This window comes from Myodes glareolus, chromosome 25, assembly GCF_982192425.1.
Source record: "Myodes glareolus chromosome 25, mMyoGla1.1, whole genome shotgun sequence".
In the NCBI taxonomy this organism is placed as follows: domain Eukaryota; kingdom Metazoa; phylum Chordata; class Mammalia; order Rodentia; family Cricetidae; genus Myodes; species Myodes glareolus.
Window position 1 is genome coordinate 38437279 of NC_142050.1, and position 26263 is coordinate 38463541.

General features: G+C 40.0%; 1 pseudogene; it reads left to right on the forward strand.

Annotated features, from left to right (window-relative positions):
* Positions 1-470: 470 nt before the first annotated feature.
* LOC146889589 (small ribosomal subunit protein eS10 pseudogene) lies at positions 471-26263 on the forward strand (annotated as a pseudogene).

The window sequence follows — 26263 nt, forward strand, 5'->3', positions numbered from 1 at the left end:
AAACTCACAAAACCTTAAGAACTTCTGAAAAATGTAGTCAGTGCTATCATTTTTATCACTGAATCCATCACTGCTAAACTCTGAACCTCTGAAGTTACATCTGAAACCTGTTAATCCTGAACTATGAAGCCTGTGAATGTGGCACACCTGTCTGTTCTTTTAACAGGAAACTTAACCAATGAACTACCATGATGCTTGTACCCTTGGGGGTCAGGGAAGCTGTTATAGGGCAGGTGGATTTGACTAGAAAAGAGTGTGAGAAGAATACACTACAAGAATGCGGGGAAGTAACAGGGTCTTAGGCAGGAAGGAGGGAGTCCCGTTACAGTCCCACCCCTGTTACAGAAACTGGTAGGGGAACCGTAGGACCCAAGTGAGAGGCTAAAACAGAATCCTTAGCTCCCATGTCCAATAGAAAGGCAATGGACCTATCAGCGACCTGAATCGTTACCCTAGGCCCAGAGAGGGTGATGGGGTCACCAAGTCGAGGCTATGTCAGTTCTTCACCAAGCGGAGGAACTCAAAGACTGGAGGAGTCTCAGAAGCCAGTGTCGGTGAGTCTGGATCTCTGTGGTGTGGCATAGAGGATGAGCCGCCCTTGGTGCCATTCCGATTTCCAGTGCCCAGGCTGTGGGCAGATGGAGCATGGGCTCGTTGGTAGGCTGGGGTCATGGCAATACCATAATCAATGGTCTTCCTGACCGCATTTGTAAGAGGCTCCTGACGGGGTTGACTTGGCTTGAGCGCTATTAGGATGGAGCCTCATGAGCTTCCCTTGTTCCCATCGTGGGATTGCTGGTGGTTTCGGGTGTGGGCTCGAAGTATAGCCTTCTGTTGCAGCCTAGCTTGTTGGGAAGACTACGCTGCCTCCTCTCGGGCATTAAAACCTTAAAGGCCGTCTTCTCCAGTTCCTTCGTGGGGGATGGGGACCCTCCTCAGCCTTTGTACACTTCTTTCTTTTATCTGGCACTGACTGAGAGATGAAATGGGTGCCCAGGACCATGAATCCCACTGAACAAGCTGGGTCAAGATGAGTATATTGAACTATCGTCTCTTGTACCAAATCAAGGGGTTTACTCTTAGGATACAAAATCTGGCTGCCAGTAAGAGTATCCCTGTACATGAATGCAGAGGTGAAACTTTAATGTCAGAGTAAACCAGCATTGTTTTTAAGCCTTATCTTTTATAAACCTTGTTTTTAGGAAAGGACAAGAATTATACAGAAATATATCCTAAACCAAAGTATATTGGAGGCCTGATGTCTCCTTGGTGGGGCCAATCCATGTGGTCACCTTACTAAAGATGGTGTGAAGTCTCTGTTTAACCTCTATTAAAATAGTAGCTGTCCACATGGTTGGCAATAAATTTCATTGGAGATTTTAATCATACCCAACTTCTTAGTTGTTTTAGTAAAGTAGAACAGCATAAAATAACTTTTTCTGCCCTCATATCAGATTCAGCAAAGCTCAGAGGCGAAAATACATGAAACATGCAAAGTCAGACATCCAAATAAACATGTGGTCACAGGTCATTCATACACACAATATAGATGGGACTTTTAACAGAAGGATGGAGAAAACTTTTTGGGGAGACTGTGTCAGATGACCAACTTAAAAATCCTGAAATAGCCAGGTAGTGGTGGCACATATCCTTGCAAGGTCCCAGGTAGCAGGATAGCTCCAGACTGGAGCCTACAATAGCCTTGGCAGCATGGCCTCAAGGATGGCCAAATCCAGAGAACAGCAAAATTCTGGAAAGACTCAATTTACTTCTGAAAACCCTGAAAACAAAAGGGATCCTTGTATCTCTGGTGACAGGAAATGTCCCCCACCTGTGGTTTTCTCTCCATGGTACCTGGAAAATACCAGCAGGAAGGGGGCAAATGTGCTCCAGGGAGGATCAGAAAACCAAACTGGAATATAGTCCACCTGTGGGTCCCAAGGAAACCAGGAGTAAACCCTTGCACGAACTCCAGAGGCCTTAAGCTGCCTGACACTCCCCTGATGCTTTTTTGTCAAAGATGAGTGGGGAGTGTTTTGAATCCTTGGGGGAGCCTGGTCCAAGTCAGTTGTCCATTGTATCCCTTTACAGTGTGGTGCCATTAAAAGGCAAACAAGTACTGGCTCTTTGGGGCTAAGGGCAGGCTGAAGAAAACATTTTTGAGATCCAATACCATATACTAGGCCTGGGTAGGAGGAAGTGAGCTCAAAAGTGTATATGGATTCAGCTTGGTGGGGTGAACATCCATAACCCTGCAATTGATCTCCCTAAGGTTCTACATGGGCTAGTAATCATTTGAGTTCAGCTTTTTAACAGGGAGCAGCTAAGAATTCCAGGCTGATCAGTGAGGGACCAGAGTTTCTAGTTCCATGAGGTACCTGATATGAGGGGTGATTCCCTACTTTGCCTCCAGGGACATGGGGTATTGTTGGACCCATGGGGTGGTGCCAGAGCCCATCTCCATTAGGGTTCTTATGCCACAGGACGATGTGTAAAGTCAATGAAGAATGAAGAGTCTGACCACCAGTTGTCTTTCAAACTGATGGTCCCAACTAGCTCAGGCTGTCTTTATTTATACAAGTTCTAATGCATTCAAACATGAACAGTTTCAAATCATTTCTCTTTAGTCATTTTCCAAGGATCATTAACATTTTAGTTTCTCTTCTTTTACACTCCCTTGACATCATTGACATTTACCCCATATCATTATAATGTAAGCCAAATGTTTATATCTCAAAGATTTGAATTGATTGAGGAACTTGTCAGAACTGATAAAGAAGGAGAGGAGGTACAGGCCAAAGACAATAGTAAAGATTTAGCATCACCTGTACCTCTCAGAGTAGAGATGACTTACCAAGTGTTTTAGCTACTTATCCTGTTACTACCTCTGAAAAGCAAGCAAATACTCAATACCCAAAAAGATATACAGAATGTAAATGGGAACCTATATGTATGAAAGATCTAAAGGATATTAAGCAGGCAGTAGTATCTTTTTTTTAATATTTATTTATTATGTATACAATATTCTTTCTGCATGTATACCTGGAGGCCAGAAGAGGGCACCAGACCTCATCACAGATGGTTGTGAGCCACCATATGGTTGCTGGGAATTGAACTCAGGACCTTCGAAAGAGCAGGCAATGCTCTTAACCGCTGAGCCATCTCTCCAGCCCCCGGCAGTAGTATCTTGTGGCATGCATTCACCATGTGTGAGGGAGATGGTAAAGACATGGACTTCAAGAAATAAGGTTATTCCACATGATTGGCTTCAACTCATCTCAGCTATACTAGGACATGGTTTGCAGCTTCAGTGGAAGAGTTTTTGGAGAGAAGAATCTAAGACCCTTGAATATCAAGATAGAGTCAGAGGTTTTGAGGTCTCCCAAGATCAAATTCTTGTGAGGGCCTTTATGCTGATATGGATAAACAAGTTATATACAATGAACACATATGTTCATATGCCATACAGCAGCCTTAAATGCTTGGGACATGATCCATGAACTAGGAAAAATCATTAAATCATATACTAAGGTTATTCGAAGCCCAAGAAGACCCTTTAGTGACTTTTTACGTAGATTAACTAAAGCTGTACAAATAGGGGTAGCAGATCCAGAAGCTAGGTGAGTATTCGTTGCAGCTCCTGCTTTTGAAATGCTAATTTAGATACTTGGGCCCTTAAAGGTCAGATCAGCATCCGTGGATGAAGGGATCCTACACACAGCCAATACTGAATCCCATGACAATAACATTGAGGCTTGGGTAGGAGAAGTGATTTCCAAAGGTATGAAAAGACATCAAAATACCAAATGATTTAATTGTGATAGAATGGGCCATCTGAGAAGGGATTGTAGACAGGGCATTTCGAGAAATAATGTTTCTTCTGTGAACCACCCAAATAGAAGGCCCCAAGATTCTGGGTTCTACAGAAGATGCAGCAAAGGCTGGCACTGAGTGTAGAGCAAAAAGAGAAAAACAAGGCAACCCGTTACCGTTGGGAAACTCCTTGAGGGGCCTATCGCAGGTCCCCAGATCAAATGTGTTCCAGTCATTCCCAGTCACTCTGGATGACATGCTTCACCAGGAAAATCAGAAAATCTAATGTCTGTTATAAAACATGTACTGCACTGAATGATAGAATAAGCATGGAGGATGAATCAAAGATTCAGACAGAAAATAGAAAACATATATTTTGGCAGACTTCTATAAATGATCAAATACCAAAATCGAGAGTATGAGTAAATAACATAATGAAAGGATTATTAGACACAGGTGCAAATGTGACTATTATTACTCCAGAATCAAGGCATCTGACTTGGCCTCTTCGGGAGGCAGATGTTCAGTTCTTATTGGAATTTGAACCCTTTCTCAGGAAAAAAAAATAACCACGAGATGGATTGAATGCATAGGGTCAGAAGAATAGAGAAGAAGGCTGAGGCCATGCGTGGATAATATAGCAGTGAGTTTATGGGGTTGTGATCTGTTGCGACAATGGAATACCCAGATTACTTTCTCAGAATTGGACCATAAACCAACTCATGTTTCTGTTTCTGGGGAAGGATAGTACTCTAAAAAACAATCATCAACCATTCAGGCTGTACAAAAACACAGAACAACAACTAGCAAATTCTCAGAGGTACCGAAGACCATACTTTTAAAATGGTTTGCTAAGAAACCTGTATGTGTTGAACAATGGCCTTTAACAGTAGACTAATGGCAGGCTTTAGAATTGCTGGGACAAGAACAACTAGATGCTCAGTGTATTGAAGAATCAACCAGTCCTTGGAATTCTCCTGTATTTGATGTTAAAAAGAAATCTGGAAAATGGAGAATGGTAACAGATCTAAGAGCTGTTAATAAGGTGATTCAGACAATGGACCCTATACAGTCTGGAATTCCTTTACATTCTCTATTGCCTAAAGGATGGCCTCTTATAGTTAGTGATTTAAAAGATTGTTTCTTCACTATACCTTTACAAGAAAAGGACAAAGAAAAATTTGCCTTCACAGTGTCTACTTACAACAATTCTCAGCCTGCTAAAAGATGTCGATTGAAGATTCTCCCACAGAGAATGATAAATAGGCCCGCCCTGTGCTAATATTTTGAGTCACCCATTGAGAAGGATACATAAGCAATTTCCTGAATCTATAGTTTACTATTACATGGACAACATTTTGCTATCTGATTTAAATGTAGGTACTTTAGAAAGAATGAAGAAGTAAAGAAAGTTTTGCTTCATTGGGGATTACAAATTGCTCCTGAAAAAAATACAAAGAAGAAATTCTATTAATTGTTTAGGTTATAAAAGTTTTACAGAAAATTAGAACACAGAAAGTACAAATTAGGAGAGATCAATTGCAGACTCCTAATGACTTCCAAAGATTGATAGAAGACATTTCCAATCTATGACCCACTTCTGGGATAACACCTAATCAAATAATTTTTAAAAATTGTTTTATTAATTTTATTGAGCTATACATTTTTCTCTGCTCCCCTCCCTTTCTCTCCCCTCATTCAACTGTCTACCATGGTCCCCATGCTCTCAATTTACTCAGGAGATCATGCCTTTTTCTACTTCCCATGTAGATTAGATCTACTTATGTCTCTCTTAGGATCCTCATTGTTGTGTAGGTTCTCTGGGATTGTAATTTGTAGGCTGGTTTTCTCTGCTTTATGTCTAGTATCCATTTATGAGTAAGTACATACCATGTTTGTCTTTCTGGGTCTGGGTTACCTCACTCAATATGATGTTTTCTAGCTCCATCCATTTGCCTGCAAATTTCAAGATGTCATTATTTTTTTTCTGCTGTGTAGTACTCCATTGTGTAAATGTACCACATTTTCCTTATCCATTCTTCAGTGAAGGGATATTTGTTTTCAGGTTCAGGCTATGACAAACAATGCTGCTATAAACATAGTTAAACACATGTCCTTGTGGTGCAATTGAGCATTCTTTGGATATATACCCAAAAGTGATATTGCTGGGTCTTGAGAAAAGTTGTTTCCTAATTTTTGAAGAAATTGCCATACTGATATCCAAAGGGGATGTGCCAGCTTGCACTCCCACCAGCAATGCAGGAGTGTTCCCTTTACCCCACATTCTCTCCAGCATAAGTTGTCATCAGTGTTTTTGATCTTGGCCATTCTTACAGGTGTAAGATGGAATCTCAGAGTTGTTTTGATTTGCATTTCTCTGATGGCTAAGGATGTTGAATACTTCTTTAAGTGTCTTTCAGGCATTTTAGATTCATCTGTTGAGAGTTATCTGTTTAAGTCTTTACCCAATTTTTATTGGATTATTTGTTCTTTTGATGTCAAATTTCTTAAGTTCTTCATATATATTGGAGATCAGTCCTCTGTCCTATCTGGGTTTGGTGAAGAACTTTTCCCATTCTGTAGGCTGCCATTTTGTCTTGTTGAACGTGTCATTTGCTTTACAGAAGCTTCTCAGTTTCAGGAAGTCCCATTTATTAATTGATGTTCTCGGTGTCTGTGCTGTTAGGGATATATTTAGGAAGTGGTCTCCTGTGCCAATACATTCAAGTGTACTTACCACTTTCTCTTCTTTGAGGTTCAGTGTGGTTGATTTTATGTTAAGGTCCTTGATCCATTTGGACTTGAGTTTTGTGCATGGTGATAGATATAGATCTATTTTCATTCTATTACATGTTGATATCCAGTTATCCCAGCACCAATTGTTGAATATGCTCTCTTTTTTCAATTTTATGTTTTTTGCTTCTTGGTCAAAAATCACGTGTTCATAGGTGTGTGGATTGATATCTGGGTCTTCAGTTTGATTCCATTGAACCTCCTGTCTGTTTTTATGCCAATACCAGACTACTTTCATTACTGTTGCTCTATAATAGAGTTTGAAGTCAGGACTGGTGGTGCCTCCATATGTTCCTTTATTGTACAGGATTGTTTTGGCTATCTCTGATTTTTTTTGGTTTTTGTTTTTCCATATGAAGTATTGTTCAGTATTGTTCTTTCTAGGTCAGTGAAGAATTTTGCTGGGATTTGATGGGAACTCCATTGAATCTGGAGATTGCTTTTGGTAAGATTGTCATTTTTACTATGTTAATTCTACCTACTCAAGAGCAAGGGAGATCTTTCCATTTTCTGATGTCTTCTTCAATTTCTTTCTTCAGAGATTTAAAGTTCTTGTCATGCAGGTCTTTCACTTGTTTGGTTAGAGTTACCCCAAAATATTTTATGTTATTGGTGGTTGTTGTGAAGGGTGATCTTTCTCTGATTTCTTTCTCAGCCTTTTTATCATCTGTATAAAGGAGGGTTACTTTTTTTTAGTTAATCTTGTATCCTGCTACATTACTGAAGGTGTTTATGAGTTCTATGAGTTCCCTGGTAGAGTTTTTGGAGTCTCTTATGTATACTATCATATCATTAGCAAATAGTGAGAGTTTGACTTCTTCTTTTCCAATTTGTATCCCCTTGACCTCCTTTTGTTGTCTTATTTCTCTAGCTAGGACGTCAAGAACTATATTGAATAGATATGGAGAGAGTGGGCAGACTTATCTTGTTCCTGATTTCAGTGGGCTGCTCAAACAATTTATTTAAACAAAACCTTAGATGGTGACAAAGTCTTAAATAGTCCCGGTGAATTATCAGCTGAAACTGAGAGATAGTTGACTTTGATTGAAGAGAAATTAATGGAGGCACATGTGGATCATGTAGATTTGATTCTTAACCACATTCTAGCCATATTACCCTCCTTATATTCCCCTACAGGAATTTTAATGCAGAGGGAAGATATTATCTTAGAATGGATCTTTTCACCACATACCAGGTAAAAAATTAAAATCTTATGTGGAAAATGTCTCAGAATTAATTATAAGAGGAAAATATTTTAACATCTTTCCTATCTTTGTGAGTATAAAGTTTTCTGTCTAATTTATCTTTTATCATAACTAAGGAAAGCTAATTGTCTGTCTTCAACTCCATCAAAGAACCAATAAGGAAATAATATTACCTAAGTAAGCAGGAATTGCATTGTAAGCAATTTCTATAACTCTAAAATTAACAGACATCTCACTGACTAGACAGTCACTCAAAGTTATTCTTCAACATTGTGGCATCCATATTTAGTTTACAGGCCTATATCATCTGGCAAACATTTGAAAGATCTGTTTTGCCTTGTACTGGCAAAGTTCATTAGTTGCTTTCTTCTGTGTCCTGCAGAATGTCTGGCAGACTCTTTCATGAAGTAGGAACCCTGAAGGACCATCCCATTTTTGGAAAGTTTAGTAGTCACTTTTCTGGGGGTGCTGCATGTTCAATTTATACACCATACCGTCAAGCAGTCCAGGCAAGAGCAGATTCTTGCTCAAATGCCTAACCTTGTCACATTGGAGGCAAATTCCATAATGAGTTTCTTTGATGACCATCAACCACTCTGAAGTAATTGATGCTGCCAGAAGCAGACAAGTCTCACTGTTGAGAAAAGTCTAAGTGCTTAAAACATTTTAAATACCATATTCTGTAGGCCTTTGAAAGGTTTGAAGAATATCTATTCATCTGAAATATATCTCTGTACATTTAGGAAACCGAACTAACATGACGACAGTTTAACTATTATAAATGACTATCAATTAATCCATAATTTTAATTATACATTATATTTTTAAATGTTTATACATAAACATAATAAACAAGAGTAGACGTCAATAAACAAAATTGACCTTAAATTTGTATCAGTAGCTCAAAGTTCATACTATCATACTCATTTCTATATCATATCACCCTTTTGTCTTTAGAAACACCTTGACTGTGACCATTAACCATTTATAATTAACCCTTTAAAATGAAAATAAACATTCATAAACAATCTCTTGGTCTGGTTTCCCCACCTGGCTTTACTCTACTAAGCCATTGGCCAAAAGAGCTTTATTCATCACCCAATAAAAGCAGCAGGTATACAGAAGGACATCCTACATAACTTACAGAAGGATATCCAAAAAGAAAGACATGAAATGAACTTATTCAAGTTTGAACTCAGACTCAACATGTATCCAATGCATTGGTGTGATCAGAGAGCCCTAAACTCAGTTGGGGTAAGGTTTTTATATTAGCAGAGTTTGGGGTGAGAAATTTCTAAGGTTCAGAACCCATGATTGACTGACATTTGTCTAGGGGTCTCCTGGTGAAAGGGGATGGGTTTGTGTTGGGCTAAGAGATATTAGTTGTAAGAGGAAATTAAATGGCCCCATTGTGTGTAACGGAAAATAGATGGCAAACTAACCACTCATTTAAAGTTTCTCTAGAGTAGAATTAATAATAGAAACCTGCTACACTAAAACCACAAGCAGCTGCCTGCCAGTACAAAAGGAACAGGCGGAAATATATTTAGCCTGCTTACAAATTTGTTAATGATTATAAAAGAATCATGGCCGACAGAAGGAGCTGAAGCGGCGGGGCAGCGGCTAAGATGGCAGCGGCTAAGATAGCAAGGGACTGAAAGGTCCAGAGAACAAGGAAGAGTTGGAGGGGGAGTGCTCGGGCAGGCTCAAGCAAGAAGTGCAAGGGTTCAAGCTCTGAACTGCTGAGGAGCCTACCCGTGGCTCCCCTTCCTGTCCCCAGGACCAGGCCCAGCACACCATCCTCCCCCTCCTACAAGGGCGGAAATTGAATAAATTGATCTAGGGCACTAAATTGAATAGCTGACAGTGTCATTTTATGTTGGATGATTAATTGCTGTTTTTCTTCCTGCTATCTGTTGATGCCTGACTTGATGACTTCATTTTGGGAAAAGTTGTGATTGGTTAGTAGGGCTTTTTCTGAAATGTGTATCTATGTAACATCACCTAAGTGTGCTTAATAAATCTTTAAGGGTGTTAGATAAATAAGACTACAATTCAGAATCTTTTGCTTCATCTGTGTAATTAATGAGGATTACACATTGAAGTTTTTGTTATGACCCTTTTGCCAAATCAATAGGATGTTTGTTTTGGCAGCCTATTGAGCAAAGGCTAGTGGTACATATATGTAAGAAAATAATTGTAAATCTCAAGAAAAATCTCAGCATCTAATAACAGTGAATCCTTTTTACTGCTTTGTAACTGCATCCTTACTGCTTTGTAAACAGGTCAGGAGAACACTTTCCTACTCTAAGCCTCTCTCCACACCAGACATACTTTGAGTTATATTCTCCATACGGTTGGACTGTGTAGTCATGTGACTCCCCAGTAGAACATGACCTTCCCATTGAGTGTCAAGGTACAGATAAGTCACTGTTTATGATGTTTTTAGGGATGTGCAATGTGCATTTCAGAATGACAAATGCTGACAAAGTTGTGTGCCCATTTTAAAGGAGCAAGAAAAACAGCAGTTTCCAACATGAACCTGAACTGCTTCACTTAAAGTTATATAAAGTGGTAGGGTTTAATGAAGCGTGCATAGAAATAAACTGGGGTTTTCATCTTTGTTTATATGTAAATGGACCTATCTATAACTGAATATGTCTATATATGTATATCACACACATACAATCTCTATGTTGTTGGGTTTTGAATTTTTGAAGATATACTAAATCATCCAAGCAGAGTAAATTTAGCTGTGGAATACCAACCACAGCCTTGCTTTTGATGCTTCTGGCTCTGAGGGGCTTTTCCAAGCTAAAAGAAAGCCACCTCCTTTATTCGCCACTCTAATGTGGCCATTCAACATCTTATACATCCCTGATACATTGTGTATTTTGATCCAAAGTTACTGCAGTAGGGTTAGGAGAGCTTTGCCCATGACTTTTGGAACACTATTCCATTGTCAGTTGTTAATAAAGAATTCCATTGCCTAGCTAACCAACTTTTTTTTAAGAAACCAGCTTCAAAAGTTAACAGAAACAATGAAATAACAGTCACAGTTTAATAATGATAATTTTTATTCATTTGTGTAACGTGATTTTTTTAAAAATGTCCCCTTTAAGTGTTTAAAGGAAATTTGATTCCTGAAGGGACAAAGGATGAGACTTAATGTCCTGTAGATATACACAGAGATTAGACCACTAGGGGCAGCTTAATGTCTAGCGCGTGTCCTTTTGTTCATCCACTTGTGTGCTCATAATACTCCTCAGACGTGTGACTAGAAAGGAAAAGTGTTTTGAGAATTAAATGGCTATTTTGAGGACAAAAACTCAATCTTGATTCCGCAAACTAGGTTAGTTTTAAGGACAGCGTTGCCTCACACCCCTGCTTACATTGAAGTCTATTTTTCCTTAGCTGTTCTGACTGGATTTTTCTCCAAAAGCAATGGAAAATATCTTTGTTCTCATTTGCTGCTATTTCTTGTTCTATTTCAGGAATATAATTACATAGAAATGGTGCATCTTAAAAAAAATCATTGCTTTGGAGTAAAAATGTTATGGTGAGAAAATTAATAGAAAAAATGTTTAACTGCTTGTGGGCTTCTAAAGGAAGCAGGTAACGTGATCTCAATGAGATGTCTTCTTAGGAAAACATTTTAATTTGGTTTTGGAAAATATGTAAGTTGTGGTTGCAAGATAATCTTTTATTGTGAAAATTTTTGTATTAGTGGTATAAAGGGATAAAAATAAGATAAGAAGGAAATGTTAAAGGGAAACCTCAGAGAAGAAATAAAAGAATAACATCAGGAAAGATGTAGAAGGACAACAATGGGGTTGAAAACAACAGAAAACATCAGGGTAGAAAAACAGAACAGAAAAAGAGCAGAGCAAGAACAACCAGCAGAGAGAAAAATAAATGAAGATTTAAGCTTTGCACCTCAGATAAAGTTCCTGTGTGTGTCTGTGTGTCTGTCCAGTAGGTTGTCTACTCTACATCTCCCCTCCACTATCTCTGCTCTGCCTTGCTGGGGGCTAGGCCCCTTGGCAATGGTTCACTGGTTTTGGTGGCACATTCCTTTCATCTCAGCACTCAGGAGGCAGAGGCAGGAGGATCTCTGTGAGTTCAAGCCCAGCGTGGTCTACAGTGTGAGTTCCAGGACATTCAAAGCTACATAGTGAAACCCTGTGTTTCAATTTTGTTCTGTTTTTACTCAAACAAGAATTATCAGCATCAGCATAATTTTGATATTTCAGAGCACCCATCCCTGAAGTCTGTGGGCAAAAAATATGAATATCCCAAATGGGTACTTGAAACTGGAGATAGTACCAAATCTTTATATACTATCTTCTCACATATACACATATTGATCTTATAGTTTAATCTACACGCAGAGTTTAATAAAACAAAAATGGAGCAATGTGTAATAACAGCTATTTAATTCAGAATCCTTTATTTTTATGAAGTTATAAAGTTCAATTTACTATTTTCAGACTTAGGCGTGGCAAAACGGAACTACTCTATTTTCTCACAGAGAAAGATGATCATTGCAAAGACTGGTTTTATTTTAATTTTAATTTAATTTTTAAATTTGATTTAATTTTTAATTTAATGTTAATCACCTGTGTGAGGACAGGTTCCAGTGGAGGCCAAAAGCATCGCATTCCCTGGAGCTGGAGTTACAAATTGTTCTGTGATTCCTGACACAAATTCTGGGAACTGACTGGGGTCCTCTAGAAGAGAGATAACATGTCCATAATTGCTGAACCATATCTACTTCCTGAATATTACTTTTTCATGAACAGCACCAAAGGAAGTACAGTTCATATTCTAAGTCCTTTTATGTGTTGCTGTCAATGTATTATGGAAATAAGTTCTAAAATTGTGATAAAATTGCATCCCTTCACAGTTTTTGTGTGAATGTCTGAATGTTTACATCCCCTGGTGTTTCATATCAGCAAAGTTCACTCTGCACCACTATAGAGAAGTAGTTTCCCCAGTCACTTCACTTCTATCCCCAGATAATGACTGTTAACTGAGATGCTGCACTCTAGACTCTGCCAGTACAGTTGCATGACACATCCAGGAATGGGGATGCTTGCTTAATATGCAGAATAAAGAATACTGTAAACCCTTGAAGAAATAATACAAACTTATGTATATTTGTAAGATTCTTAAAATAAGAACCAGTAATTACTCTAATTCTTCGATCTTTTCACAACATCTATGATATTTAAGAAACAAAAGACAAACAAACAAAACACATAAGACCACCTCTTTTCTACCCTATGAAATTCTTTATTTAAATGTAATTTAAAAAAATTGAGTTGAACCGTTTTAAACCATCTTCTCATGTCTTTGTTTCTGGTTGATAGTTTACTGTATCTAAAGCCTTATTTCTTTAGTGTAGGCTAGTACAAAAGGCCCTGGCATCAGGGAGGTCTGGACTCAACCAGGACCACCGATATCTGTACAAACCAGGACAAGCTATGCAAGTCCTGCAACCCTAATAGCTGCTGGTAAAACTGGAATTCTGCTCATTTGACACCAATATTTTTAAATTTAAGTAGGTCATACAGGCATAACAATTAGCAAGGAATCATAAACGAAAGCTATCCTTACCTCTCTCTGTTTGGTTTTTGAGACAGTGTTTCACTGTTTAGTCCTGGCTATGCTGGAACTCACTCTGTAGACCAGGCTGGTCTCAAACTGACTCACAGAGATCCGCCTGCCTCTGCCACCTGAGTGCTGAGTTTAAAGGCATGTACCACCACTGCTGGGCTTATCATTACTTCTCTATGCCAACTTTCATATTCTACTTAAACCTACCCATAATGGTAAATAATTTCAAATGATTTAATATTATTTATATCAAAACCAAAAAGAATGTCCCACCCAAACCTCACATACTGGTTCCCGCATTACACTGTACTCCTCTTGACCTGCTTTATTGAGAATAGTCAAGAGAAATGTTTCTCTGTCAGTTTTTTCTTGTTTTCTGTAGGAATCCTGTGAAGGTAGAAAGAGTCTGGGTTATTACAGTGCATTTGAAGTAACAGTCTGGATTATAGCAGTGAACATGCACAACTCAGAAAGAGATGATCCTATCCAAAACAGGCAACTTCAGATAGTCTCCAAAGCAGACAAGTGGTCAATAAGAACTTGAAGAGATCATTATAAAAATAAAAATCATGAGACAACATTTATCACTCATTAGGATGGCAAACACCTTGAGAAGCAGAAGCAGGGAGATTTCTATGAGTTCAAGGATAGGATGTTCTACACAGGAAATTCAAGGGCAGCCAAATCAACATAATGAGACCCTGTCTGTGCTGGATGGTCTCATGTCAACTTGACAGAAACTAGGTGTCCGACAGGAAGGAACCTCAATTTTTAAAAAAATGTGTCTATAATATTGGCTTGTAGGCAAGCCTGTAAAGTATTTTCTTAATTAATTATTGAAGGAGCAGGACCAACTTATTGTGGGTGGTGCCTTCCCTGGTCTGGTGGTCCTGGGTTATATAAGAAAGCAGGCTGAGGAAGCCAGGAAGAGCAAGTCAGCAAGCTGCACTTCTCCATAGCATCTACATCAGTTTCTGCCCTGTCTGAGCTTCTCCTTGTCTCCTTTTGGTGATGAACAGGTATGGGAGTGTAAGCCAAATAAATCCTCTGCTCTGCAACTTACTTTTTGGTCATGGTGTTTCATCACAGCCACAGAAACCCTAACTAAGACAATTGGTACGGGTGGGAGGGGTGCTGCTACATGTCTCACCATGCTTCTCTGAGGATTGTGGAAACTCTTTGCCACTTTGTGCAAGAAAAACCACTGAAAGTTCAATGCTGAGTGAGCTGGCCTGTAGAAGCTTGGAAGATAATGTTGAGGGCAATGCAGATGATAAAGACCTGGTTTGTGAAGTTTCAGAGGGAAGCATAAAGATTCTATCATGGCTAATTTTATTTTGGATTAAGAATCTGTGATTCTGTGTCATTGGGAGTGAAGAATTAGATGTGCTTAATAATATATCACAACTACTACAGGGAAACCTTTGCTTTGCTGGGATACTCGATGCTGGCCCGTTGAAGCTGAGAAATTAGTAGTGATAAGAAGAGACCAGCATCACTGAAGTGAAATCTTCTGGGAAGTGTTTCCTGAGAGCACACAGAAGCTCTGTTCCAGAGGCAGCCAAGGTTGTACACATGTGCACACACACACACACACACACACACACACACACACACACACACACACGTAGTACCCATCCCAAGAGGAGAGTTTAGCCAAAATCTCAGCACACTTTCCCACAGGCCAGGCTTCATCTTGCCTGCCGTTTTGTATAGCCAAACACTAGATTTTACTTGATTAAATGATTCTGAAACCAACAACTCACAGCCTCAAAAGATGATGTGGCAAAGATCCATTAACCCTTACAGAAAAATCTGCCAATCCCTGTGAGGAAGGAAGGAAGTTAAACAAAATCCTAAGTTTGAAGTATTCTGACAATAAATTATGTATTCCCTTAATTCAAAATAATCTCATTATCAAAGTATACATTACCAAAGTCTATCTGATCTAAAAATATATTCTGCGAGAAAATTAGTTAATGATGGGGTGAGAAAAAGCGCCAATATTTCACATTTTAAATTAGTCCTATTCCCTGCCTATGAAGGAGGCACAGAGGGTGGTAATTTAATAATAGCCTCGGGAAATTAAGACAACATAAAGCTACTTAAACTTACTCAGCATGATTAAAAAAAAGAAAATAAAGCAAAATAAAGCAAATTTCTTCCATGTATTCTCCTTTTCCCCAACCAAAGTACCATTTTTTAAAATCTGTGTAGCATAAAACTTCACAATAAAATGCGCTCCACTGTTAAGAAGGAGCTGCAGGTGGAATTAAATCATTTGTAGTGATAAGTGGAAGTACATTCCGCTGGCAAAACAATTCTGTATTTATTTAAAGCAATACAATGTTCATAGTGTTTGACATAATGCAATAGATGATGATTTTAAGGAAATAACAGTTCAGTTAAGCAAGGACAGTTATACACTAAACAAATCCTAAAGGGTCTTACAAAGAAATTTTTACACTACACATGTATTTTTGATATAGACCATAAATCCAGGCATCTAGCACCACCACTACCACATTTGTCACCCACCAATATACACACAGATACAGATTTGGACACTCTAGTCTATGGCAGCTGTCTTGTCTGAGGCAGTCATTGGTTCCTATCAGCTATCCTTCCTGTATTTTAGGATTTGTTTCCTTCAAGGAAGCAGAGGGCAGTTTTTCAATACAGAACATATCATCTGCTGAGTCTCCCAGTTAGTTCTATTCCCTTCCATCTTAAAAACAAAATCTGAACGACTTTTCTCCTTCTGTATGGTTTCCAATGTGGAAACCAACATAGAAGTTAAAGTTACCATGGGAACATAAATGTGATAATCTGAGTGGTGTTTAAGCTTTATGTAGCACATACATATAGCTCTAACCTCAGAACTGCTGATATTCTGGGCTAGTTCATTCTTTGCTAAATCTCGTTGAGTATTGCTTGGGGATTTCCTATGAGATTGTAAAAAACAAAACAAAACAAAACCACGTATAATGATAAAAAAAAAGAAAGGCAAAATGGGTACCTCTTGGCAGGCCCTACCAAGGTATGCCACAAAGCAAACACACTATGAGCAACCAAATTAGTGCAAGAGTTTTATGGGGGGAGGGAGTGAAAGAGTGAAAGGCCATGTCAGAGTGGGGAGATGAGAGAGATAGACAGGCAGACAGACAGAAAGACAGTGTGGGAATTGCTACACCGAGTTATATTTTCCTGCCCCCATTTGAGGTGCTTATCTGCAAAGAATCATAACTTCCCTCTGCTCCTGGAGTTGGATGAGGAAGTTTGAGTGCATGTGATTATTCCTTGATCCCTGCTGGGGTCAGGTGACAGTCCCTACTGGGGACAGGTAAAGGTTGAGTGCACATGATCAGTCCTTGACCCCTACTGGGGTCAGGTGAGAGTCACTCCTTGGGTTAGGTGACAGTCCCTTCGCAGCCCCCTCCCCATTTGGTGCCATGGTATAAAAGCTAGCCCCAGCAGAACAATAAACAAGCTGCTGTTTCACCTCAACCTCGTGCTCTGTGGATTTCATTCAACCTGGACAGCCTCCGCCAAGACTCATGGTTCCAGACCGTGTTGGCGCGGTAAGACAGGAAAGAAACAAGTTGAAGAAGAAAAGCAAAAAAAGGAAAAAGAGGAAAGAGAAGCGGCCAGAGAGTGAATTGTGCCTGGTGGGCACTTTAAAGGGGTGTACATGTTGTATATCTGACAGTGGAAAGGCATCTGGTGACAGCTGATGATTTAACTGCTTTGGTGGCAGAGGCAGGCTGCTACCAAGGCAGAAACTAATAGCATGTATCACTAACAGGATATTTAAAATTATCTGGAGTGATTCACTATTTTCATGGGGATGCTCAGGAAGTGGTGCTGGGTCATGCAGTGAAGTCAGTTTGTTATGACAGGTAGAGCCAAAGAGGCTACAGAAAGGCAGATTGTAGAAGAAGAGCTGTGGGTGTCAGCTCAGCGACATTCCTGACCAGCAAGGGGCATTGACTCCTAGCAGACAGCCATGGGAGGGGTGAGTTTGCTTCTGGCCTGCGGCAGGAGCCCGACGAGGAAGAGGTCAGACTTTCCCCGATCCCCTAGACCCCCAGGTCACCCTGCAATGGTGGCTCCACCCTGCTAAGCTCTCCCGCCTGCCATCCCAGCTTCCATCCAGGTACACCTTCCTATATGTCTCCCTTCCCCCTGAGGCCATAAAATTTCCCCAGCTCAGCTGCCTTGCATGCTGGGCCTGGGCTGTAGGCGCATTCCGGCAGGAGGCAGTTCCTGTGTTTTAAAAGCCTGCCTGAGGAAAGGTAGGCCTTCTGTCAGTGAAGTCCCTGCCCAACAAAGGAACCTGACTTGGTACCAGAAGATCCAATAGAGAGCATTTGAAGGAAGAGATGGGCAGACGCCAAGGCAAGACCTCCTCCAACAATCTGAAAAACAACATGAAAACACCAGATCCCAACGACCCTACAATAGAAGGACTTGAACACCTTAATCCAGAAGAAGTGGAAAAGAGTGCCATTATGAAAGCAATAGAGTCCCTTAAACAGGATATGAATGACTCCCTTAAAGAATTGGAGGAGAAGTATAACAAAAAGTTTGAAGAAATGAGTAAAGAAATGAATGAGAAGTATAACAAAAAGTTTGAAGAAATGAGTAAAGCCATGAATGATACCCTGGGAAACCAAGAAAAAACAATCAAACAGGTAAAGGAAACAGTTCAAGAATTGAAAACTGAAATGGAGGCAATGAAGAAAACACAAACCGAGAACCAGCTGGATATGGAAAACCTAGGTAAACGAACGGAAACTACAGAATCAAGCATAACCAATAGAATACAAGAGATAGAAGAACGAATCTCAGATTCTGAAGATACCATGGAGAAAATAAACGCTCTGATCAAAGAAAACGGCAAATCCAACAAATTCTCTTCACAAAACATTCAAGAAATCTGGTACACAATAAAAAAACCAAATCTAAGAATAATAGGGATTGAAGAAGGAGAAGAATTGCAGATAAAAGGCCCAGAAAATATATTCAACAAAGTTATAGAAGAAAACTTTCCCAACCTAAAGAATGATATTCCTATGAAGGTTTAAGAAGCATACAGAACACCGAATAGACTGGATCAAAAAAAAAAAATCCCCTCGCCATATAATAATCAAAACACAGAACATACAGATTAAAGAAAGAATATTAAGAGCTTCTAAAGAAAAAGGTCAAGTAACTTATAAAGGTAAAGCGGACTTCTCTATGGAAACCATGAAAGCCAGAAGGTCCTGGATAGAGGTACTGCAGAAACTAAGAGACCATGGATGCAAACCCAGAGTACTATACCCAGCCAAGCTATTGTTCACAATCAATGGAGAAAACAAAATATTCCAGGATAAAAATAAATTTAAACAATTCGTAGCCACAAATCCAGCCTTACAGAAAGTAATAGAAGGAAAATTGCAACCCAAGGAATCCAACATTCCCAACACTGCCTACAATAACCCAGACTTCTAGCGACCCTTCACAACCACAACTCAAAGAAGAGAAACACACAAACTCTACTACACACACACACACACACACACACACACACACACACAAAATAATAATAACCGAAATCAACAACCACTGGTCATTAATATCACTTAATATTAATGGACTCAACTCACCTATAAAAAGGCACAGACTAGGAGAATGGATACGAAAACAGGATCCAACATTCTGCTGTTTACAAGAAACACAGCTCAACCACAAAGATAGACATATACTCAGAGTAAAGGGCTGGGAAAAGGTTTTCCAAGCAAATGGACCTAAGAAACAAGCAGGTGTGGCCATTCTAATATCTAACAAAATTGACTTCAAACTAAAATCAATCAGAAGAGATGGAGATGGACATTTCATACTCATAACAGGAACAATTCATCAGGAGGAAGTCTCAATCCTGAATATCTATGCCCCTAATATAAAAGCACCCACTTATGTAAAAGAAAAACTTTTAGAACTCAAGGCAGTCATCAAACCACACACACTACTAGTAGGAGACTTCAACACACCTCTCTCACCAATGGACAGGTCAATCAGACAGAAACTCAACAGAGAAATAAGAGAATTTCTAGAGGTAATAATCAAATGGACTTAACAGATATCTACAGAACATTCCACCCAAATAGGAAAGAATATACCTTCTTTTCTGCAGCTCATGGAACCTTCTCGAAAATTGACCACATACTTGGTAACAAAGCAAACTTCCACAGATACAAAAAAATATTAGTAACCACCTGTGTCTTGTCAGATCACCAGGGATTAAAGTTAGAATTCAACAACAATGCTACCCCCAGGAAGCCAACAAACTCATGGAAGTTGAACAGTCAACTACTAAATCACCCCTGGGTCAAGGAAGAAATAAAGAAAGAAATTAAAGTCTTCCTTGAATTTAATAAATAAAGACACAACATACTCAAACCTATGGGACACTATGAAAGCAGTGCTAAGAGGAAAGTTCATAGCACTAAGTGCCCAATTAAAGAAAATTGAGAAAGCACACATTGGAGACTTAACAGCAGACCTGAAACCTCTGGAAAAAAAAGAAGCAGACTCACTCAGGAGGAGTAGAAGACTGGAAATAATCAAACTGAGGGCTGAAATCAACAAAATAGAAACACAGAAAACAATCCAAAGAATCAACGAAACAAAAAGCTGGTTCTTGGAGAAAATCAACAAGATTGACAAACCCCTATCCAAACTAATCAAACGGCAGAGAGAGAACACTCAAATTAATAAGATCAGAAATGAAAAGGGGGACATAACAACAGACACAGAGGAAATTCAGAGAATCATCAGATCTTACTATGAAAGTTTATATGCCACAAAGTTGGAAAATGTACAAGAAATGGATTGGTTTTTAGATAACTACCATTTACCAAAGTTAAATCAAGACCAAGTGAACAATCTAAATAGACCTGTTAGTCGTGAAGAATTAGAAGCTGTTATCAAAAACCTCCCAACCAAAAAATCCCAGGGCCATATGGTTTCAATTCAGAATTCTACAAGAACTTCCAAGAAGAACTGATACTTATACTCCTTAAGGTATTTCACAATATAGAAACAGAAGGGTCATTGCCAAACTCTTTTCATGAAGCTACAGTTACCCTGATACCAAAACCACATAAAGACACAACCAAGAAAGAGAATTACAGGCCAATCTCACTCATGAACATCGACGCAAAAATTCTCAATAAGATCCTGGCAAACCGAATCCAAGAATACATTAGAAAAATTATCCATTATGATCAAGTAGGCTTCATCCCAGAGATGCAGGGCTGGTTCAACATACGAAAATCTATCAATGTAATCCATCATATAAATAAACTGAAAGAAAAAAACCATATGATCATTTCATTAGATGCTGAAAAAGCATGTGACAAAATTCAACATCCCTTTATGATAAAGGTGCTGAAGAGATTGGGGATACAAGGATCATACCTAAATATAATAAAAGTTATTTACACCAAGCTGAAAGCTAACATCAAACTGAATGGAGAGAAACTCAAAGCCATTCCACTAAAATCAGGAACACGACAAGGCTGTCCACTCTCCCCATACCTCTTCAATATAGTACTTGAAGTTCTAGCAATAGCAATACGACAACATAAGGGGATCAAGGGGATTCGAATTGAAAGGATGAAGTTAAACTCTTGTTATTTGCAGACGATATGATAGTATACATGAGCGACCCCAAAAACTCTACTAAAGAACTCCTACAGCTAATAAACACCTTTAGTAATGTGGCAGGATACAAGATCAACTCCAAAAAATCAGTTGCCCTCCCATACACAAAGGATAAAGAAGCAGAGAGGGAAATCTGAGAAACATCACCTTTCCCGACAGCCATAAACAGCATAAAATATCTTGGGGTAACTCTAAGCAAGGAAGTGAAAGACCTATTTGACAAGAACTTTAAGTCTTTGAAGAAAGAAATTCAGGAGGACACAAGAAAATGGAAAGACCTCCCCTGTTCTTGGATTGGGAGAATCAACATAGTAAAAATGGCATTTCTACCAAAAGCAATCTATAGATTCAATGCAATCCCCATCAAAATCTCATCAAACTTCTTCACAGACCTTGAGAGAACAATAATCAAGTTTATATGGCAAAACAAAAAACCCAGGATAGCCAAAACAATCTTATACAATAAAGGAACTTCTGGAGGCATTACCATCCCTGACTTCAAACTCTATTACAGAGCGACAATATTGAAAACAGCTTGATATTGGCATAACAACAGAGAAGTCGACCTATGGAATCGAATAGAAGACCCGGATATTAACCCACAAACCTAGGAACACTTGATTTTCGACAAGGGGGCTAAAGGTATGCAATGGAAGAAGGAAAGCATCTTTAACAAATGGTGCTGGCATAACTGGATGTCAACCTGTAGAAGAATGAAAGTAGATCCATATCTATCAGCATGCACAAAACTCAAGTCCAAATGGACTAAAGACATCAATATTAATCTGTCCACTTTGAACCTGATAGAAGAGAAAGTGGGAAGTAGTCTACAAGATATAGGCATAGGAGACCACTTCCTAAGTAGAACCCCAGTAGCACAGACAATAAGAGAATCAATGAATAAATGGGATCTACTGAAACTGAGAAGCTTCTGTAAAGCAAAGGACACTGTCAGTAAGACAAAAAGGCTACCTTCTGACTGGGAGAAGATCTTCACCAACCCCTCATCAGATAAAGGCCTGATCTCCAAAATATACAAAGAACTCAAGAAACTAGACACTAAAATCTAATTAACCCAGTTAAAAAATGGGGTGCTGATCTGAACAGAGAATTCTCAACAGAAGAACTTCGAATGGCCAAAAGACACTTAAGGTCATGCTCAACATTCTTAATGATCAGGGAAATGCAAATCAAAACAACTATGGGATACCATTTTACACCGGTCAGATTAGCTAAAGTCAAAAACACCAATGATAGCCTATGCTTGAGAGGATGTGGAGAGAGGGGAACTCTCATCCATTGTTGGTGGGAATGCAAACTTGTGCAGCCACGGTGGAAATCAGTGTGGCGGTTTCTCAGGAAACTGGGAGTCAACCTCCCTCAAGACCCAGCAATTCCACTCTTGGGAATATATCCAAGAGATGCCCTATGATACCACAAAAGCATTTGTTCAACTATGTTCATAGCTGCACTATTTGTAATAGCCAGAATCTGGAAACAACCTAGGTGCCCCTCAATAGACGAATGGTTAATAAAGGTGTGGAACATATATACATTAGAGTTTTACTCAGCGGTAAAAAACAATGACATCTTGAATTTTGCATGCAAATGGATGGACATAGAAAACGCTTTACTGAGTGAGGTAAGCCAGACCCAAAAAGAGGAATATGGTATGTAGTCACTCATAAGTGGATTCTAGCCATAATTAAAGGTCTTTGAGCCTATTATTCATGATCCTAGAGAAGCTAAATAAGAAGGTGAACCTGAAGAAAATCATGTAGTTATCCTCCTGGAGACTGGAAGTAGACAAGAGTGCCAGGTAACCTCGGGTGCATGGGGGGGGGGGGGTAGGGGGCTGTTGGAAGGGGAGAGGATTAGAGAGAAGGGAGTAGGGGAGAAATGGGGAAAGCTTGGGGGATTGGGATGGGGGGAGGGAGGAAGGATGGATATGGGATCAGAGAAGTATATATCTCAACTAAGGGAGTCATTTTAGGGTTTACAAGAAACTTGATTATAAAGGGAATCCCAAGTCCAAGGAGAGATACCCAGATTGTTCTCTGGACAGAGGAGAGGGTGCCTGAACTGGCCTTGGCTCATAACCATACTGATGAATATTTTGCATATCACCATAGAACCTTCATCTGGCGATGGATGGAGATTGAGACAGGGACCCACATTGGAACACTGGACTTAACTCCCTAGGTCCAAATGATTAGCAGAAGGAAAGAGAACATGAGCAAAGAAGGCAAGACCAGAGGGAACTTCACCCGTTGATGGATGGAGATTGAGACAGAGACCCACATTGGAGCACTGGACTGAGCCCCCAAGGTCTAAATGAGGAGCAGAAGGAAGGAGAACATGAACAAGAAAGCCAGGACCGTGGGGAGTGCGTTCTCCCACTGATACAAGGGGACTGACCTAATGAGAGTTCACCAAGGCCACCTGGACTGGGACTGAAGGAGCACGTGATCCAACCAGATTCTCTGAATGTGGCCGGATTCTCTGAATGTGGCTGGCCCGGGGTCTGTCTGAAAAGCCATTGACAATGACACTGGGACTTGTTTCCTCTGCATATACTGGATTTTTGGGATCCAGTCTGTTTGGATGCTCACCTTCCTGGACCTGGAGGGAGGGGGGAGGAACTTGAACTTCCCACAGGGCAGGAAACCCTGACTGCTCTTAGGGATGGAGAGGGAGGAGGTGAGAGAGTGGGGGGATTGGGAGGGTGTTGGGAGGAGGGACGGAAATGGAAACTTTTATAAATTAATTAACTTTTATTTAAAAAAAGAAGAAGAGCTGTGACTACTACAGAGTAGAGTGGAAAGCTATCTCAACAGTTAAAAGCCCTTGATGTCCTCCCAGAGGATCTGGGTTTGGTGTCCAGGACCCACACAGAGGCTAACAGCCACCTGCACTTCAGTTCCAGAGTAGGCAATGCCATCTTCTAGGTTCTGCGTACACCTGGGAAGCATGCGGTGCACCCATGCATACCAGCAGGCAGATTGCTCATAGACATAAAAGAAGAAAATAAAATTGAGAGGGAGAGAGAGCGAGCACACACAGATCGGGACAGATCCAAGTTTCAACTAAGTTACAAAAACAATTCCTTAGGCTGAAAAGCCAGGGTTTCCCTTTACTCAAATAGAGCCACAAAGTCTCAGAGTCATGCAGCCAGTCTGAGTTACCTGCAACCAGATACCACAGAAATGCTCTCATTTACATAGAAGTTTTTTTGATGGGAAATGGTAAGCAAAGTTGCTCACCATAACCTTAAGAGGACTCATTTCAAATGGATACCCAGGGAACAGGGACCAGTAAACTTGAAAACAAGTTTATTTTCTCAAAGTGTATCTCTTCCAGCCTTAAATGGCAGTGATCTATAGTATGGTTTAGCTTGAAGTTCTGTTCTACAAATAGCATTGGTTTTAGAGACATGGAAGTGATAGAATATTCTAAATAAGAAAGATGTGGAGTCCCGGGTATTAATATAGTGTGTGTGTGTGTGTGTGTGTGTGTGTGTGTGTGTGTGTGTGTGTAGCCTTAGCTGTCATAGAACTCACTCTATAGACCAGGCTGGCCTTAAAATTAGAGATCCACCTTTCTCTCTTCCTATGTGCTGGGATTAAAGGCATGTACCACCACTGTCTGGCTACATTTCTATATTAATGTTCTAATCATTTCTGTTATCTGCCTGGTTGCCTGGGTTTTTTCATTCGTCATGTATGTTTTCTTGGCATGACAATGTTTGCTGTTATATTCTGCTCCCAGAAGGAACTCAACCTTATAATATCTTCAATGACATGTTCATCTATGTTGCCAAAGACCGAAATTGTATTTTGGGGAAGGTTTCTTTGCATTTATATTTAACCTGTAGCTATTTGTGTAAAACAGGATGCTCTACTCCCTGATATCGTCCTGCCTCTTCCCTCCTCCTTGAGGTCTCCGACTAACATTGGGCACCACCACAGCAAGCAGTTCCTTCTTGGTGTCCTACAACCATAAACAATTAAGTTCCTATTAGCTTTTTATAAAATATGGCATCCATTTATGGGAGTCAGAATATTGACTGCATTTATACCATGGCATCTGACATGGATTGTAGAGTAATAACTTTTAGTTGGGTATTTGGAGAACGGTGTTCCACGGGTCTAGACAGAAGACAATGGCCAGAGTTGTCCAATGATGATATTCAGTGTCCCAAAGGTCTCAAAGACCTTTGGACTTTTGCCAGGTAGAGGAGTGAGCATGAAACTCACTGGAGAACAAGTGTGTCTTTCCTTTATGACTAGGTTTGGGTTTCTTTTTGAGAGAGGAGGCATGCTTCTTGTTAGGGTGACTCAGGTCTACCCCTAATCTCAGATTCCGAGCAGACAAAGGCAACTGTGGGAGGAGACGCTGCTCAGGTGCACTAAACTCTTTCTTCCACGAGGTGGCGCACCACACCTGGTATGCACTGCCTCATTTCCTCAGGACCAGCACAGGGATCCATCTGGCTGGAAGAGATCACAGCTGTAGCACCTTTCTCTTCCCTACTTGTTTAGTGGAACCGTGGAGCACACTTATACACACGGAGCTGCGGTCAGTATGGAGGGAAGTGGTGTTTTATTCCTTCTCACTAGTGTGAATTAGAAGTTGAGATGGCTCCAGCCTCCTTCTCGGACCTTGCAGCTGCAGCTATGTTAATGCCTAAAGGACCGAATTACCTTTTTAAGGGAACTTTTTAAGGAAGGAGTGATGGTAGCCAAGAAAGATGTCCATATGCCCACACATCCAGAGCTGGCAGACAAGAATGTACCCAGCCTTCATGGTGAAGGCTGTGCAGTCTGAAGTCTTGAGGCTAAGTGAAGGGGCAGTTTGTCTGGAGACATTTCTATTGGTACCTTATGACCGAGGGCAACCAGGATCTCAAAGATGACCTCTACTTACCTCTGGAGAGCGTGCCTGCCACCTTGTGCCATAGCTATCCTGAAACCGGCAGGCCTTGGTCCAAAGGTCTAGAAGTCACAAGACGGGAGGCAGACAGAGACACCTAGAGAAGGGGCACTGTGCTGGGGCTGACTCAGCAACTGAATTCCAGTTTAGAGGCAGTTCTGGTCATGGAATATGGTCAACCACCTCAGTGA